Source organism: Falco peregrinus, chromosome 1 (genome assembly GCF_023634155.1).
Source record: "Falco peregrinus isolate bFalPer1 chromosome 1, bFalPer1.pri, whole genome shotgun sequence".
Classification (NCBI taxonomy): Eukaryota; Metazoa; Chordata; class Aves; order Falconiformes; family Falconidae; genus Falco; species Falco peregrinus.
Window position 1 is genome coordinate 59,158,411 of NC_073721.1, and position 18,842 is coordinate 59,177,252.

Genomic DNA, 18,842 nt, shown 5'->3' on the forward strand with positions numbered 1-18,842 from the left:
TGGCTCACTAATCTCGCTGAAACACTGCTGGCTTCAGCCACTGCAAGGCTTAAGTGGGGCAGCAAAACAAACGGAAGCTTGAATATCTGCCCAGGTTATCGGCACCTCCCTTCCACCAGCAAACACCCTGGCACCGGTCAGCATGGGGGGACCCTAACCCCAACCCCATTGCCCGGCTGCTTTATGGCTGAACTTCTTTTAGTGTTAGGAATCTTGATCAGACAGAGATGAAATGTGCAGAAATGAGAAGAATTACCTGTGCTGTCAGCCAGAACTGAGGACAGACGGTGGTTCCTCAGTTCATCTCGACAGTTCACTTTTTTGCTCTTACGTAGTGAAGTGACAGTGCATCCTGACCTGGACCGCCCCAAGGGTAAGATCTGTAGATAAAGCACAGGTGCTGTGATTTGCTGAAGGATATTCCTGATTATTTTACCCCTGGAGCTCTCGTTTCCTTATCAATGCTCACAAGCTTTCCTTAGCCTTTTATTTACTGGGAGGTGCTTTTTAGAGCGTTTGCTTCTTCTGGCTGGCTTAATTCAGCTAGATCATGGTGCCTCTGTTCATGGCCTGTCTGTAAAACCCAGAGCTAAAGTGCAGCCCCTGGAAGGACCATCAGTGAACCTCTGCTTCTCCCCAAGACCTGCAGAGGTGACACAGAAATAACTGTGTTAGTACCAGTAGGGTTACACCCATGCAAAACGGACACGAACAATGGGGACTGGGGCTGCGCAGTGACCAGGAATAATATCTGCTGACCCTCAGGGTGCAGTTTCCCATTTAGGCTTAACCTGATCTGACCGTGGGCTGCTGGTGAAAGGGTGGTCCTGCTCTTCCTGCCTGCCCCTAGGCATATGCTCCTGACACCTCCCTTGCGCTGGAAGCTGCAATCCTGGAGGCTACAGAAAGGACCCACAGAATTTTTTTCTTTTTTTGGTAAATTAGTTTCCTGCCGGATCAACAAGCCAAAGCGAATCACCCTGCCACAGCAGTGTATGATGCAGGAGATCACCAGGTCAGCTAAACCTAGAGTTTGACTGGATTCAGGATAACCAGAAAACTGAGCATCTGTCTTCTATACCGACCCTTTACACTACAGCCTCTGGGGAACCACCCTGCTCTCCAGCGTGCAAAACCATCGATGTAACAGCGCAAAGTAAGTCGTGTGGAGTAGCCGGTATCAGGGAGAAGGGTGAGACAGAGCCTGGGTCTCAGCCCACAACCGCACCGCCCATGGCAGCTGCCTTCTCTGTGTTTCCCACGCTCTTCCTCCAGCTGCAGTTCCACCCGGGGCCCAGCACCAACCGGACAACGCTCTGGAGGGAACCTGGGGCACTTCCACAAGCTACTTCTGCTTCAGCTGTGGCGGGAAAAAAAAAGCAATGGGTGCAATAGTTCTGATCCTCTCTCCCACAGGTCCCTGGGAGCGGGGGTGGGGTGGCCGTGGAGGTGACAGCGGTCCCCTGGCTCCCTGGGCTGCGCTCCTGCCTGTGACGTGGTGTAGAAGTGGGCTACCAGCCTGCTCTGGCTGAGGCCAGGCGTCCTGCAGCGTGAAGGGCTAATAACTGGGAAAGCCGCTGCAGGTGCAGAGGGGGTTGTGAAAGGGCAACGGCAAGGCAGGTGCATGGGCAGTGGAGAGCAACAGAGGTGGAAGGGGGCTCCGAGCAGAAGGCAGCATGGTTCAGGGACAAGCGCTGTCATCCCAGCAGCTGGTTGCTTTAGGGATTTGGATGGTGTGTTTTCCAAGGAGCACTGTGGGGGAAGCTTATTTGCAAAGGTGCACAGGCAACGGCAACCCTTTGAGGTCGTATGCATGTTCTGCAAGGAAGAGGTGTGCACACTCAGTGACACAGTTTGCACGGGGTAAACCTCAATGCAACAGCCCCTGGATGTTTTCCTCTGTCATTGTTACACGCTTAATTGTCCATTTGTATTCTCAAAATTCAGCCTCCTGTGTTTCATCTCTTACATGGGTTTCTTCTCAGGTTAATTCCCCTCTGGCTTCCAGGAGAGCGGGATGTGACCCCTCCTGACATTTGTTTAGTGAGTTATGCTTGCCTTCCGGAGAACACAAACAAGCTGTTGGATTTCCTCCCCTCAGCTTTAGCTCTGGTCCGGCTCCTTGCTGCACTTACTCCAGCCTCACGCCGATACAACAGAGATTGGCATCGGGCTTCTCGAGTTCTGCTTGCAAGTGTCTATGTGATTGAGAGTTTGTGCTTCGTTTTCAAGAGGGATTGATGTCCGACCACATTAAAAGAAGTGTAAGTGTTTATTCCCCCTGATTTCACTCAAACTGAAATGTCTGACTGTCTTTAAGGAGCTAGTCTTAGTCATTTGAGAAAGTCACTTGGATTTAGGTCTGTAAATAGTGATGTCATTTCTAAAAATAAGCCTTGTATTCCAAAGGCACCCAGACGATGCCAACATTGTCCTGACTGACTGGGCAGCCCTCCTTTCCTGCAGGTAGGAATTTGAGGGCTATGATAAGAAAAATTAAAATAATCTCCATCTCAAAACAGCCAGATCTGAATGTAATTACTGACAAAACTGTAAACCTAGCTTCCCAATAATGTTTGAAAACCAAAATGAAGCATCCTCCTCATTCATGGGAACAGAAATTGTATTCACATAACAAAGAAATTAGGTAAGAGGAAGTATATTGAGGAACTCAGGAAGCGAAAAGTCTTTCATTGCTATATTCTTGCAGGAGCTAATACAAAGCAACATGGTTAGTTGGCCCTTCAGCAGCTTCCTATTTCCATCACCATACTGCTTTAATCTTTAAGGTACTGAACATTATGTTTTTCTGAAGTTAATTTGGACAAACCTGACGCCTCATGGTTTGTGTCCAGCTGAGTCCAACTCTAATAGGCTGCCCAGGGAGGTGGTGGAATTACAGTCCCTGGAAGTGTTTAAAACCCACACAGCTGGGGTGCTTGGGGACACAGGTTAGGGGCAGGCTTGGCAGTGCCGGGGTAACGGTTGGGTTTGATGGTCTCAAAGGTCTTTTCCAGCCTCAATGCTTCTATGGTTCTGTGAGTCGCTGTGCACAGATGTAGTATGGCAGATCTGGTGGAAATCGGATTTCAGTGATAACTTTCCCTCCTCTCCTTGCTCTTTTATCTTTTTGTCTGCCTCAGCCACAGCATCTCTTGGTAGAGCTTTTATTCCTTGCGTTTTCCTTCTTGTTTTAACCAATGTAGAGGAATTATAGAGGAATGAAGTTGAGTTAATTAATAACATACAGCTGTGGGCTGGCTGCAGGGGGGGTGGGTTGGCTGACATGGATAAGGTGCAGCTGTGGCTGGTTCTGTTAGGTAGTTAAATAGCTCTGAGGGATATGGAAGAGGAGTACCCAGAGAGACCCAGAAGAAGCAGAGGGAGCATTCTGGATGTAGGAGAGGCAAGTAGCAGGGTGGACTGTCCTGAAGAGGATGAAGAAACAGTATGGACAGTGGATGAACCTTTGAAATCCTGTTGGGGATTGGTGGCTGTGCCGGGGCAAGGCATGGGAGCTACTTATTGAAGTTAACCTGGTATGGGATGGTAAAAGCCTTGTTGCAGCTGGCTGGTTTAGCTAGTGCTGTGAAAGACTGGGGGATGAGGAGCCTCGTGGTGTGTTATGCCTGAGCATCCCAGCTTTAGGCTAGACTGACAATGTTAAGGCCAAAACACTAGACTGTTATTCCTGAGTAAATTAATCCCACTTCTAGGACCACTTTGATGTGTGCAACAGGGGTTTTTGGCCCAGCATCATTTTCTCTTCTCTCAAAGGGCAATAATTTAATTCTTCATGCCCACAGGTTGTGGGAGGAAAGGCCCCTGTGCTGTGCCTGCCATCAATGCCCCTCTGGAGGATGCTTCCCAGACACCTTGACTAGCCCTGCATGAATAAAATGAATTTTGCAACCTTGGTGAGTGCACTGCTCTCTGGAAGCAGAGCCACCTCATGACCCGGACTGCGCATGCCCACTTGGAGAGATGTTTTTGGGAGGCTCAGGATCCCTCTCCATAACACTGAGCCCCACTGGGCAGAGGAGATCAGCCTGGGGAAGAGCCCTGCCAGCCTGCCTTGCTTTTGGCACGTTGGAGGCAGTGGTACAGTTGGGCCTTCATCCAGGAGAAGGGAAACCCTCAGCCCCTGTGTGTGGTGGGGTGAGGCTCTGTCCCTTATGCACCTGCTAAGCTGGGGTTCAGAAGGACTGAAGTCACCCCGAGTTCCCTGGACAACTGCTCCTGCACTGAAATTAGCTTATGTGCAGCATACACCTCTGCTTTGACCTCCCTGCAGATATAGGCTGGGCATTTCCCTGCAAACTGCCCTTCTTTATGCTGGCTGTGAACAACAAAATGCCACTGCTATGGCAGTCATTGGTAAGTCCTGGATGGAGCCCCATCCCCTGCCCACCTTCAGGAGCTTCCCATGGGTGGTGGGAAGGGGAGTTTTTCTGGGATGGGCCCCCTGCAGCCAAAAAGTCCCTGGAGCAGAGCTGAAGAGCAGACACTGAGGTTTCTGTATGTGCCTGTTTCTTCCCTGGAAAGCAGGAGTTCAGTGGCACAGGACAACACATGGCGATAAGGATTTTTTCTTAATTGTCAAAAGAACTGTCTGTTTCTAAGGTGATTTTTAATGAAAAGTGTTTATCAGCATTGCAGTCAGAAGGGTGGAGGATGCTCTGCTTTCTCTCAGGTTGTTTCTCTTTCCCTTCATTTTAAAAAATGAGGAGGGAGGGAGGGAAAGGAGAGCCAGAGCTGGAGGTGAGGAAGAACGTGAAAAGAAATGTTTTTCAAAGGGAAACTTTCTATTTAGCTTTCTTCACTGCATTTTGCAAAACATATATTGGAAGTGGAAGCACAAATTCAAAAGGCCAGGCAGTGTCCTTGGTGGCAACAAACCAGCTCGGTGCCAGGCTGCCTCCTTAGGCAAGGACCCAGGGACCTTCATGTTGATCACTGTCTTCCTGAAAGCATCCCCATATCTGGGCCATTCATTTCAACCAAGCTGCTTCTCATTTGTGCTGCTTTGAGATGGGGAGGATGTCCCAGACGTGTGGGGCTGGACCCCCGTGGGCATAGGCTTATATCTCGGGCGCATTCAGGGCAGGCAGGGATGTGGGCTGAGGTGTGGTGAGGGGGAGGAGGAGGGCAACAGGGCTAAAAGAACACTAAAAATTCTAGCAGTGGTTACAACTAGCCAGGTACAGCAGCTCCCGCTGCTTGCAGGCTGCGTACCGGGTACCGCTCTGTTGTTCAGCACCGCAAAACAGGGAGACTATGAACTGCCACTCACAGCCCCCTCCAAAGTTTCAAAAAAAGACATTGCTGTGTAAGAGGAGCCAAGCTGGTGTGAGGGGTCCCCTGCTAACCGTGGTCACCTGTCCTCACAGCCGGCAGCAGCAGCACAGGGTGGGTCGGTGGGTGCTAATCATGGGGTATTGTGGAGCCACCTGGTATGGTGGCGGAGAAACCAGCTGTCCCTGCAGGCTGCTGCCAGCGGCTTTCACTTCACCTCTTCTACTAAGCCCCGCTTCACCATTTACCGTTTTCCCAGAGTCCAATGTGAGGTGGGCTTATGGAACAGCAGCACTGATCTGCGCTGGGTCCTGGGGCTCCTTCCCCGTGTCACACGGGTGGCACTGGCTGCGCACCTTCCGACTGCCGAGGGAAGATCCTTTAGAAGTAGAATATCTGCAACATAAGATCAAATCGCTTGCCCTGAAAATCCAGTTCCCCCTCCCCAACAACGTGGCCAGTGATGCTTCAGGACAACATCATGTCAGTTCCCCACTTCCCGCAAACCAAGGCACTGGCTGGATGGGAAGGTGGTACGAGCTGCTCCCCTGGGCTTGGCCAGCCTTCATGCGGTGGTGGGACAGGCAGGAGCTGACCCGGAATACCCAGCCAGTGCCATGAGGCTGTGCCAGTGAGGGCACAACAGGACTCCTGTAGCCCAAAGGTAATCAGACTTGTTCCTGAAGCGAGGCATTTTATCGTCCTTATCTTATCTTGCTTAGCTACTGCACAAATGTTACAACTTTCTCATCGGATTTTGGTGCTTTCATTTTGGGTTCCAGCTGAAGTCAGGAAGTGTGGCGGTGGGTGGAAACATATAAACCCCAACATCTTTAAAGTGCGAGCCTGAAAATGGGATAGGTGTCAAGGCAGGTTAATTTTACAGCCTACTGGTGCTGGCAGCATCACTCCTGGTATTCCCAGAGCCATGCACCTTCCCTCTGACCTCACCGACGATGCTCGGCTACTTGCAAGGAAGTAAACAAAAGGGACTCATGGGGACTTTGGTTCCATAGAAACAGCAGGGAAAACGTTCATGCGTGCCAAGTGGAAAAGGACTAAATCAGTGGGGAAGGAAATTTTATTGTCACAAGTTCAAAGGGGATGTTACAAACAAGAGAGTGGGGCGGGGGGAAGGGAAAACTTCAGAAAGCACTCCCTGAAGTCAGATCACAAAATACTACTAACGAAGCCTTGCCTTAGAGCAGTTGTCAAATATGATGTGGTATTTACATCAACAGTGACTCAGGCAGCATTTACTACTTCCCCTTTAAACCCAGCAGGACGCTGCCTGCCTGCGGAGGTCTGTGGATGCTAACCCTGCCATGGGCCCAGCGCCGGGCAAGGGGGTGGCAGGGGCACAGCCCCCTCCGCCACGCGTCCCCCTGAGCCGGGGCTGGCTGCGCGGGGGAGCAGTGACCAGCGCTACAGCTGCCACGGGGACAACGCGCAGAGACATTTTTGCACTGGGAGTCTGAGGCCCCGGCTCCCGGTGCTCAGCCTGCCAGCTCTTGCCGAGCAAGGGGCTTGCTGCCGGCTGATCCCGGGCTGATGTGGTGCCAGCAATGCCGTGGGGCTGGGGTGGGATCGCCCGAGGCTATGCCATCTGTCCTCAGTCCCCAGGGCCAGCCGGCTGGGGCATGCTGGAGGGCAGTGGGAGCTGCCAATGCCCCTTCCCACTCTGTCAGCGGCAGGAGGGATGGCATCGGGGTGAGCTGGCGTGGTCCAGGGGATGCTCCGCTGGGACGTGGCAGGTCTGAGAGCCCGGTCGTTTGATCTCGCCATGGCAGTGGCAGCTTTTATCACAAATGTGAGCCCCTGATTTGTAAAGAGGAGAGAATGTCCCAAGGTTCAAAAGGGGAAATATCTGAAGTCTGTGGTGAATTTCACTGCAAGCCAAGTGCAAACATGGCTTTGGGTCTTGGAGAAGGAGATTTAGGGTTACAAACACAGAGGGGTGATATAATCCAGCCACTGGATCATTCTTTTATTTGCCATTGCTTCCTCCAGTTGTGGCAGCCCTTTGTAGACAGATGAGTGGAGGGCTCTGCAATTCACAGGACGAAGTGGTCACCGCATTGAAGTGCTGCTGGTGGCAATGGTTGCATGTGCCTACGTTCCACTGTGCACTTCATGAAGGCTGAAAAAAGGTAGCTCTCATACCCCTCGTTCCCCTGCGGTCTTGAAAGGCGAAATGGCAAAGCGCTGTGAGCAGTAGAGCTACCCTCAGGTGGGCTGTGCCCTCCAGTTTGGGGCACAGCATCGGTCCGGGTACCTCCTCTGGGGACCCCTCAGCTGTTCACCCCCCCATGGAGCAGTAACACAGCTTGTTCAAGGGATCAGCAGGGAAATGAAACGCAAGGTCCCTGCCTCTCCTGCTACCACGTAACTGCCAGTGGTCATCCAAGCTAGCCCACAGCCAGCTTTTAAAGCAGTAATTAATTTTGATAAAGCTGCCAGGCTATGTTTCTCCTGCTTGCATCACTCTGGTGGCAGGCTACAGAATCTGGGAGTGCCTCAGTCTAGTCTAGGAAATAAAACCTACAGGTGATCACGTTTGAGATGGCTTAAGGGCTGTGATGCCCAGTGTTGCTGCGTGCTGCAGCAGGTCTAAGTCACATTGGCTGGCTCCATCTCTGCCGGGTGAAACCCCACGGATCGCACCTGCGCTGCTGTGAAGCCGTGGGCTGGCGCCGTACCCTGCTGGAGGTGCACCCGGGCTTGCGTCTGAGCTCATAGAGAAGGCACGGCAGCTTTATCAGCTCCTTTTGGCCATCGGGCTCAAAGACCCTTGATCTGCGGCTACATGGGCTGCAAGTGGGAGGGTGTTTTCCAAATCCTTCTTTGTGCCAGCTTTACTCTTCTTTCACCCTCAGTGCAGAGTACGTGACTGAGCTTGTTATCTTTGCCTCTCAGATGATTATTTGTTGGCGTTACTCGTTGAAACTTTGTGGCATCCTAACACTCTCCATAAGGATCTCTAAGAATCTCTACCACAGTGTCAAAAGCACAGGCATGTGCTCTGCAGTGTCAGGCTTTTGTAAAGTTGTTTTAACAAGCTCCTGCTTTCAATTAGCGAGTAAACTCCTTGGGGCACGAGTCTGGCTTCCCATCAGTCCTGGCAGGCACTCTGGTGCTTTCTAAGCAAATAATCCTCGTCCCCATCTTCCTACTCAGGCTGGCAAAAATCCAAAGGTAGCTCAGATTTCGGTCACTCCCGTTCCCCCACCTGACAGGGCTGCAAGCAGGTGTCTGGGGTGGTGTTGCACACTACCTTCAGGTCCACTCTGTGCTCCTTAGCATCGGGAAGAGGGTATTTGGACTCTCAGTTGCTCAGCAGTGTGAACAGGACATGAGCAAGATGCAAATCGCACCTGTGTGAGTGTCACCTGGCTAGCTTCTCCCTAGCTTTTCCAGTTTACTGGGCTTGTGGTAGGGCCAGGTCTCCCCCTGCTTGCTAGAGCTTTAGCCAATTCAGCACTTGCCTGCTGGGATTGTGACCCCTCCCATTCCCCATGTGTTTGTTTGAAGAGATAACTCCTTTTATATATATATACTTGCTCTTTGGATGGAGGGGAAACCTTTATTGTTGTCTCTGAGCTTCTGCAGCATAAAGTTCCAGGATTCCTCCATTCCCAGCTGCTGGATTCAGAAAGCTTTTCCTTTTCAAGCTTCCTGTTCACACAGGGTGGGGGTGGGAAGTGGGGGACGAGAGGGGAGGTTAGGCATTGAATAAAAGGAATTAACCATTTCCCTTCTCTGACCTTTGGGAATTTCCGTATGTGAAAGTGGCAGCTTGTGTGTCTAAGAATTATAAATGATGGGACCTCGCGAGTTACTGAATGGATGTGTGACCAAAGCCCCCAGGCTGCTCCCTGAGCGGGGCTGGGAGTGGGGAGGCCCAAGAAGCAGGAAAGGCTGTAGATACTGAAAGACTTCATGTTTTATAGGAATGAAAACCGCTTATCGTGCCTGGGAGAGCTCACGCTATTGCAGCTGCCCTCCGCTGTGCCTTCGTTCGTCTTCTGTTCCCAGCGCGCAGCAAAGAGGAGGCCAGGAAGTAAGTTTCCATGAGAAGCTCTCATGACTCAGATCTCCCTCCTGTAGGGTTTCATCAGTTTCCCTAGGACAGGGTCACCATCCTGAAAGGAAAAGAGCCATCCTGACTGGTGTTAAACCATGTGTGCATTTAATAAACATAGCGTGTGCATGCACAACCCTTTCTAGGCCCTTAAAACAGACTTGACAGGGCTTGAAAGTGGACCTTGCATTGCTGTTTCTGAGAAGCTGGTGTCTGCCCTCTAAGCCACCCTTGCCCACGGTTCCTGGGTACTACCCAGAGTGTCGGTGTGCACCCTGGCGGGCTCACAGCTGCCCCTGGGATGTGCCTGTGCCCACACACACAAGCAGGGCCAGGGCGTTTGTGGGGTGAGGTGTGACGCCCCCATTGCCACTGTAATTTGCAAGGAGCACCAAATACCCCTGGAGGTACCCCCCAGCAAGCTGAGACCTGGCGTGGGTGGATTAAAACCTAACACAGCCACACCTGGATGCAGTAATGAACATGTGTGTGTGCGTATTGGACTGATGGAGAGGAGTGCCGAAGTGGTACCCCACGGGGACACGCTGCAGCGCTGCTCAGATGCTCGCCTGGGCAAGTAACCCCAAACAGACCTAAGCGAGTGCATGTTGCTGTACACACACAAGCTGATGTCCTCTGCAGCCCAGATACTGGTAGCGAGAGGCTCATGCCTGTACGACCTGGGTTAGCAGTGGGCAGCCTGTGGCTGCTGCCCTCCTCCCGGGCCAGCTGCCAGCCAGCTGTGCCATGGGCCCCTGGCTGGCACCCCAGGGCTTACGCACCCGTGTGCACCTCGAGAGGCAACTTCATCCATGGAGGTTTCTGCTCCCTCTTTCTGCTTGCCCCCCCTAATCCACAGGGAAATTCCTGAGCTTCACTTCCCATCATCTCCCTGAAGCCACGAGGCTCCCAGGCAGGTGAGGGGAGTTAGATGAGCCTGAGGGGTTTGCCACACAGACAGGCGGTGGCAAAGGCTGGTGGCTGATGAGGGTCAACAAGACTGGTGCGAGTAGCACAGATGGGGCTTCAAGCGTGGCATCGGAAAACCTGGTCCTGGCCTCCCATCCCCAGCTGAGCACGTGTTCCCACAAACAGGCGTGCAGGGACCTATTGCAGGGCTTTGGGCAGCATGAGCCCACAGCCCCCTTCTCTCCCTTCTGCTTGCGAGGAACTGTTTGGGATGAGTGTGCCCTCCCTGGGCACCAGGGTCTCGCTGCCTGGGCTTGTGAGCTACGTTCTTGCCTGGGCCCAAGAAGCAGCCCCCAGCAGAGCACGCACCTCCACGCTGGTAGCCGGAGCATACTCAGCTCTTCTTTCTTCACCCGCCATGGCAGAGAGGTTTCCTTAACACAGGAGAGAAAAAAAAAACAACCCCAGACCTGCTCGTACTCACTGCTGGCTGCGATTTGCAAGGCGCAGAGGAAAAAATATGTTGCTCAGCAGGGCCCCTGCTGTATCCTGTATGGCATTTCTGTGGAACTAGCCAGGCCCATCTGTCTAAGCGTTTACAAATTGTAAACCAAACAGGGATGACCTGGGGAGTCCCAGGCCTGCTGCTTTGCTAGGACAACAGGACCAGAGCGAGGGCAGTCCGCTCCCCACCACGCTGCCAGAGGATGGAGATGGAGGGAAGCGGGTGGCCTCTTGCCCTGTGGGATACAGGAGCACCCCACCTGCGTTCAGGGGAGCCCAGGGGGGTGCTCTGAGTGGGTTGGGAAAGATGTCCTCCTCACCCCTCCTTTTCTTCCTCTGCTGTGGGATGATGGGGACAGCTAAGAGGGAAGCGTGTTTATACTCTGTAGCTGAGCATCTCTTGTCTGCTGCTGCCCTCAGCACTTTCACCAGCCTGTAGATGCAACAGGGACCAGCCGGCGCATCAAAGGCTTGTTAAGTTACTGCTGTGCCGTGAAAGAGAGGGAGAGAAATCCTGTTGACTGTGACGAATTAGAGGAGTTCAGGGGTGGCACTCACCCTTTTATTGGAGAGCTGCTTGGGTCTGTGCACTGCTAAAGAGATTAAAGCAGCGTGTGGCATGTTTCTGGTTCTGACGGAAACTTGAACACGCTCTAGTGGAGCTATAAAGAGAATGGCCACATCAGTGGCAGAAGGGCTGGGGAGGGTTGCAAGTGATTAGCCATACTTGGAAGGCACCAGGGGGCTGTGCTGTGAACTATGCGTGAGGTGCTGAATTCTCCAAAGCGTGGCGCTTGCGGCACCACGAGCGGGCTGTCTCTTCCCACAAGTGTTTTTGGGCATGCTGTGCCCTCACAGGACCTCTGGCAGTGTTACCTCCTGGGGAACGAGACCCTCAGTGCAGGGCTCAGCCCCCGCCTGCAACAGTCTCCTCTAGGGATGGAGGGGGCTTGGGGCAGGTGTGTGTCTCCATTCCCATTCAGACCTTGGTCATTCAGCAGTCAGAAGTGAAAGCATCAGATCTTGGTATCACACAATTAATGCCAATGTGATAAAAAAAAAGGGGGGGGGGACACACACACGAATATCATTTATCGGGAGTTAAGATAGTGCCTAAGGCTCAGGATTCACTTGGGCTTCTAAGGCACCAAGCTGACCAAGGATGGGGAGCTAACTTGTATCTGGTTACTCTGAGCTGGATTTCCTAAAGGTTTCAAGAAAAATGGCCATTTTGAAGGTGGCAACTGGCAGCCATTCTCTGCCCCGAGAACACGCTCAGCAGCTAACCCTACCACCTGGTGCACCACGTTCCTAAGCAGGACATCTGCTCGGTAACAGGGACACAGCTTACAGAGCTGAGGATGTTCAGGGCAACCTGGCACACAGGGCTTGGGGAACGGGCATGCCTGGGAGGAGCATCACAACTTGCCAGGCACTGTTTTCCCCCAGTGTACCCCCAAGGTGGGATTATGCTGGAGTGCTCCAGCCGGAGCAGGCAGGACCCAGATCGGTCATTCGTGTACTGAAGTAGATCTTCATCAGCTCTCCAGGTTATCAGAGCTCACAGTCAGGTGGGCTCAGAAGTGGCTGCAGTTTATGTGTGGTAAAACTGGAGATGGAATTTCAGTGGAACAAGACACTTTGAATCTCCAGGAAAACGGCCAGCAAGAGGTTAGTAGACAGGCCGCTGGGGCAATGATTTCAAATCGGCCTGAATGACAATTTTCAGCCACTAAAGCCCCTTCAAGAAGTCAACACGTGTCACACTCCCTCCTGCATGACAGTATCAGCGACAGCTTGGTAAAGTCTAGGTGGCTTCCCAAGAAGCAAAGATAAAGCAGAGATGACTTGAAATACAGGGCACTCCGTGAAAGTGAGGAAAGAAATCAAAGAGCAAGCCCTAGGAGGAGCGCTCAGGAACAAGAAGTAGAAAAATCTCTGTCCAAAGATGAGAGTAAAGCATTGCCAGTGTGAGAGGTGACAAGAGACCCTCACAGATAATGCCATGACAGAAATTCAATTCTCTGCTGAGGAAGCTGATAGTAACGCAATTTTCCCACCGAAAGGAGTCAACTGAAGGCAGTCGAAATCAGGGTTTTCCACATTCCTGTGAAAATATTTGAGATTTCAAAAAATACTGCTCTTCCTATCTGTGTCAGCAGAAAGCTGAGACCTTTGGAAAAACATATGAGAAAGAATCCAATTCCTTCTTTCTTTTCTCTCACCTCATCACAAAAATGGGAACAGCTACATACGCGGGACTGCGGCTTGGGTTCATGTCCCTGCATGAGGTGATGTCCGGCGAGCGCACCGCCCTCCCCACCAACAGCCCAGTTACTAACCTGGGGAAAGTCTAGATGCAACTGGAAAGACCGAAGGGCTCGAGTGGGTCAAAGCGTGCCCTGGGCTCCTCATCCCACAGCCGCAGGCAGCAACCAGAAGCAGAGCTGGGCACAGCCTGACTCCTCTGTCCCACCAAAGCAGAGCACGGAGGGGGAGCAGGGCGGCGCAGTCCGGGGCACCTGGGCTGCATGGACCCAGGAACTTGAAAAGTCCCTCCCAGTTAGGTAAAAGAGATGTCGGGTTTATAGCCAGTTTTCATCAGACTTGAGAAATCTACCCTATAGAATGTCCAGGAACTCAAATAGCTCTTGCAGATCTTGATTTTTAATGAATCATTTTTGCACACACACGAAAAAGAACCATTTTCAGACTATTTCCAGCCGGTTTTGGTTCTAGCAGGAATGTTTCCAGCGCCTTACTACTAATGAACAATGAGAGATGCTAATAATGCCATAAGGTCAGAAAAAGAGGTAGGGAGAGCATGCACAAGAAACACTAAGCGTACAAATGTGAAAGGACTAGTGCGTGCAAAATAGCTGGCATTGTAAGCAAGGAAGCGGGAGATGCAAGTCAAAAAATTAAATGCCTGAGTTGGAGGCCTGCTTAAAAGTGTACGACGGTGGATTTGCCAGCAAATCCACCAAAAAAAAAAAGTTAAAAAGTGCCTTTCAGTGCACTTGGAGAAAAGCTCAGGAACCCCAGGAGAATGCTGCTGGAGTCAGCACTACCGAGAGAGGCTGAATGCGACGTGCGTCCAGCTGCCTTCAGGAGTTTTGCAGAGTTTGCTTCTTGTGGGTGGCAAAGGAGTGATTGGGGCAAAGTTAAAGGAAAAGCAGGCTGAATTCTGGGCTGCCAGGCCACCTTTAAAAACCATTCATCAAAGAGAGCACAGGATAGAGGAAGTCGCTCATTGTTGTTGCTCCTCAGAAATCGTTTGCTATCCTTCTTCACAGATTTGGGAAGTTAAGATACTAGCATCATCTGAGACACCAGTTAGCCAAAAGGACCAGCTGAGGGAATCCCCACCCCAAGAGGTGCTGGAGAAGGCAAAGCAACGGCCTGGGGCTTGACAGGACTGAGTGGTGGGAGACCCCTGGGGCCTGCCGCAGACCTCGGCAACATTTGAAGAGTCCAGTGTTCAGGGAGTGCTTTTGGTGACGTGCCCAGAAGATACTGGAAAGTCTACAAACTACCATCCACAGTTACATAAACTAATGGCTCCGCAGAGTGTTTATCCTTCATTTCCAGAGTTAGGAGTGTGGTGTTCAGCTGGTATAAAAAGGCACGGCCAGTAGATGACTCCTCTTCTCCTTCATGTCTTTCATCCAGTCGTTCTCCATGCCACTCAAGTGAGCTCAGACTAACTGATTTATAGTAGCAGTCAGTAAGAAAATAACTAGGCTTTGAGATCCTGGCTTTCACTGAGCAAGATCTTAAGTGGATTAATACACACAGTTTTGCTGACTTGCCAATAGCCTCAGGCTTTTGATAAGCAAGTGATCTGGCCAACCTGAGCTCTCAAATCACAGTCAAAAAATTTCTCGCAGTGTTTGGAACTCTCCCCTGGATGCTAGTTTCACATTCCTAAGCAAAAGGTACAACATACTATTTTCTGGGATTTGAGTTTGCTTGCTCTGGCACGTTACATTAAACCCTTGAAACCCCAAACTCATATTTGCAATACCAGTTGGGAAGGTTTGGGAAATGTACAGGGCATCGTCAGCTGCAGCAGAATTGGGGCATCTCCTGGTTTCTCCCCAGGCATCTAAAATGTTAGTGAACATCCCCTGCCCACGCGCAGTCCTCCTTGGATGCTCACTTCTGCTGCCTTCCCCTGCCCCAGCAGCATCCTGCGGGCTTTCACCCCATCGGGCCCCTCGGCTGTCCCAGCACACCAGGCACTGCCCATGGCAGTGGGAACTTGCTGCCTGGGCTTCCCCACCGGTGCCGGTGCCGGTGTCAGCACAGGCCGCACTTCTCCCAGCAATGCTCCTCCGGACCTTGCTGGGGACCCAGAAATGTGACCTTCCCTCCAGCCTGCGCAGACCCCGGTGGCACCAGCTTCCTGGCAGCAGTGCCGTGCCAGCCGTGCCGGGCCCCGCTGGGTAAGCCAAACCCGCATTCAGGCTTGGTTCCCATCGCCGGCCTCAGGCCCGGAGCCAGGGCGCTCACACCACCCAGCTGCTGCTGACCAACCGTGGCGCCGGGGCGCAGCGCGCCTTGTTCGGCCTCTGGTACGGGGTGCGCTCGCTTCCTACATCTAAAACCGAGCCAGAGCTATGTCTTGCTGTTAAAGAGGATAAATAGAAATGAAACCTCCTCCTGACACGCCGCACGCGGTTAGCCTGACAGCACTGCGCTGGGGTTGCATGACGCATAGCTACCCAGGAAAAGTACAGGAAGAGCTTAGGGATGAGAAGCTCTCCGGCCTGCAATAAAACAAGAGGCTCTGATTTAGCAAGCAGTAAATGCTTCCCAGCTACACAGCATACCCGAGGCCGTGCCATGTCTCCTTGCCCAGTGCCGCAGCTGCTGACACAGCGCGGATCAGCAGCAGACACTAAGGATGGGACCAGTCAGCGAGCTGTGTGCCTTTTCCACAGCATGGTGCAAGGGATACTGCAAGTAGGCGCCGAGTCTCACCAGTCAGACGTGTTCTCCATGAGCACTTTGAGATCCTTCTCCTTCAAGCTGGGCTGCACACGGAGCTTTTAGTCAGGAACATACTGTTAATCGCCTACCAGGGGGATTTTCTTCATCAAGCTGCCTTGAAGGCATCTAGTCAAGTAGGTTGACTACTGCTTGACTAGGGATGGCAGGGAAGGCTGGCAAAGGCACTGGAGTGACTCGGTGTGCTGGAGACACCCCACCCCTGAGCACAGCAGTGGCCTCAGTCACGTACAAGCTATTAGCTGCCTCCTGGCACCAGAGGCAGTGTCCCTTCTTGGACGGTGCAGGCACTGCCTGCCACTGTCTAGCCCAGGGGGGCTTCCAGAGGAGCAGCTGGTTGACTCTTGCCTGTTAACTGAATGGTGGCATTGATGCTGGTGTCCCTCGTGGCACCTGCAGTTGGAAGTTCCACAAGCCTGTGTGTGCACCAGTCCTGCCCCTGCCAAGGACACGCTCCCAGTGTCCGCACGGGCAGTGCTGACTGGGGACGTGGCTCAGCAGGTCTGGCTGCTCAGTGGGCCAAGGCGGTGTCTCTGCCAGCAAGTCCTGCACAGTTTAGGTAGGATTTAAAAGTTCACCTCCCAGGGGACCCTCGGAAGGGAAAAGAGACGTAGTGATACCTCCAGCGGTGGAAAGGAGGGCGAGCGGAAGAGCCGGGAGGTGCAGTAGGAGGTCAGCCCAGCCCACGCCACTCCGCGCTCGGCACACGGATGGGGCCGTCGGCTGTTTATCCGTAAACAGTGGCACCGTTCAGCACAAACATGCAATCAGCCCCAGCTCGGGAAGCTTCACGTACTTCTGGGTAACAGCGTGATAGAAAATAAGGCCTTGGCTTGTTGCCCTGAGTACATTGCTGAAGGGGGCTGGGTGAGGAGCAGGGAAGAGCTGGAACAGAAAAGTTAAGCTTTGATTTTCAAGGCTGGTTACCCCGATAATGTGATCTGGGCAGTCCTAGCAAGGGACACCCTGGAGCTGGGCAACTGGGGAGGTTGCAGAGCCCGAGAACAGCTCTGAAGAGCGGCTCAGCACACTGGTCACAGCTTGCTTTCTGGAAAAAAGCTCCTGTAACATCTCAGGCTGCACACAGGTACTACCTGAAGCAGCTTTCTGTTTGCATAGGCACCCACAAGGCACTTATTACTCTTGCATCCAAGAATCCTCATAGATGCCTCTCTGCTCTTGAAGTCAGGCAGAAACGTCCCCATCTCACAGGTGCGGGCGTGAGGCACAGCAAGGTCAAGCGATCATGCAAGAGCCAAAGGCCCAACCCTTAGTGGCACAGCTGCATAAACCCGAGCACACCATGGGCCAGAGCTGTCTGGGTGAGCCCCAGGGCGTCCCTTCCCCTGCAGAAGAGCAGCCTCGTCCATTTGAGCTCTGCACATGGGAGACTTCTAATACCAGGGAGACTAAAGCCCAGGGCATCGGTTAGGGTGGATTAATTCACATAGTCCTGTGGGCGCCTCTGCATTAAAGGACGACCTGCATCACAGGGAACTGGTGGCAGCAGAACAGCACCCAGTTCCCTGCTGCGGGTGGAGAAGGGGCGTTCCAGTTTACAGCTGGTGAGAAACTGTCTAGTTACAGTCATGCGCACAGACAGAAGCGCTGGACACCCAGCTGTATGAATGAGGTAAAACCTAGGCATGAGTGTGATAACCCCCGTGTCAGAGACGGCTTAGAATCCTGTCCTGTGGGCTGAGTTAGTGTTTTCCCTGCAGCGATTTCTTTTAGCTAGCAAGCTTTAAGTTACGATTTGCATTCATTAGATTCACCAAACGTGTTGATAATTGACTGTCTTAACACTCAGGCACAGGGAATATGGTGGTGTTAAGGTTTCATCTGAGGCATCAGCCACACAGCAAACAGCAAGGGACATAACACCGACTCGTTGGGCTTGTGGGAGGCTGAGGAGACAGGATCACTGTATGGATGTGAAGACAGGCCGAGATCTGAGCGCCGATACAGTGATCCTATTGCCGAGCCCTCCAGGTCCCCATCCCACCCTTTGCCTGGGGGACCATTCTGGGGGACAGACTGACGGCGGTACCTCCAAACCCAGGCTCTTCACGGCAACAGGGAGAACAACGCTGGTCACTTATTTAACAGGAAAATTCCCATTAAACCTCCATTTCCCCTTCTCCTCGGGAACATCCATGAGCGACGGGTTCACATTTGCCCCAGTATTTCCAAGAGGGGAGGAGGGGAGGGCAGCAGGGCGGCTTCTGGAGAAAGCAGCCATGCTCTCCCACTCCACGCAGGTGGGGTTTTTTTCCCCATCCTTACTCCACCAGAGAAGTCCTTAGAGGAAGAGACATGCATGCAATTCGCCCCCTTACATTTACCTTGGGGAATCTTTCCAGACATTGTCCCCAACAGCATCTTATTTCTGAGACATTAAAAAACCACCCTATTCAAATGCAAATCAAGTCCTTCCTGACAATAACTGTTGAGTAATTTTGACGTCAATACAAGCGCTCTAGCCGGACGTTCCAAGAATAGACCTGGTGTTTGGGAACGGAGCAAAAAGGAAGCGACCACAGATAATACACAGGAGCAACTCTTTAAAGGAGAGACTGTGAGGGGAAGATAGCACAGCCAGGGATATCAGGTACCAAAGCAGCGGAGGTTTAGAGCGAGGGGCAGGCATGGAAAGCTGGGCTGGAGAGGGCTGGGGCTCTCCTTAGACCTAGGGCGAGCAAGCTGGGCCTTCCATCTTGGGTCAGTCCATTTGCCCAGAACCAGCCCCAAGCTCTTTCCCTTGGGCCGCATTTTGGCCCACGTTTATGTACCTGGCGCTTGCTCAGGTGCCGCTGCCCTGTGCTAGGCTACACGCTGCAGCCCCCGGATGTTTCTTCAGTGCAGCGTGTGCCATCACGCTCCTCAAGCTGGCTGCGGAGAGGACACCGAACTTGCAAGCCTTTAGAGGGAAAGCCTTTCAAGCAGAACTTGATACCAAAAAGTACATTCCGGGGCAGCACCAGCTAGCCCACCCCGAGGAAGAGATGCATCCAGTGCATATTGCTGATGGGTTGATAGA

General features: G+C 52.5%; 1 long non-coding RNA gene across 3 annotated transcripts; it reads left to right on the forward strand.

Moving 5' to 3' along the window:
• Positions 1 to 421: 421 nt before the first annotated feature.
• Positions 422 to 14,858, forward strand: LOC129783677 (uncharacterized). Of its 3 annotated transcripts, XR_008745465.1 has the most exons (5): positions 422 to 1,583; positions 2,102 to 2,264; positions 3,807 to 4,377; positions 9,246 to 9,355; positions 14,086 to 14,858. It is a non-coding gene; the product is annotated as an uncharacterized LOC129783677 (long non-coding RNA). The 3 variants fall into 3 exon arrangements; XR_008745464.1 differs by lacking the exons at positions 9,246 to 9,355; positions 14,086 to 14,858 and having other exon boundaries at positions 422 to 1,733; positions 3,807 to 4,656; XR_008745463.1 differs by lacking the exons at positions 9,246 to 9,355; positions 14,086 to 14,858 and having other exon boundaries at positions 3,807 to 4,656.
• Positions 14,859 to 18,842: the final 3,984 nt, after the last annotated feature.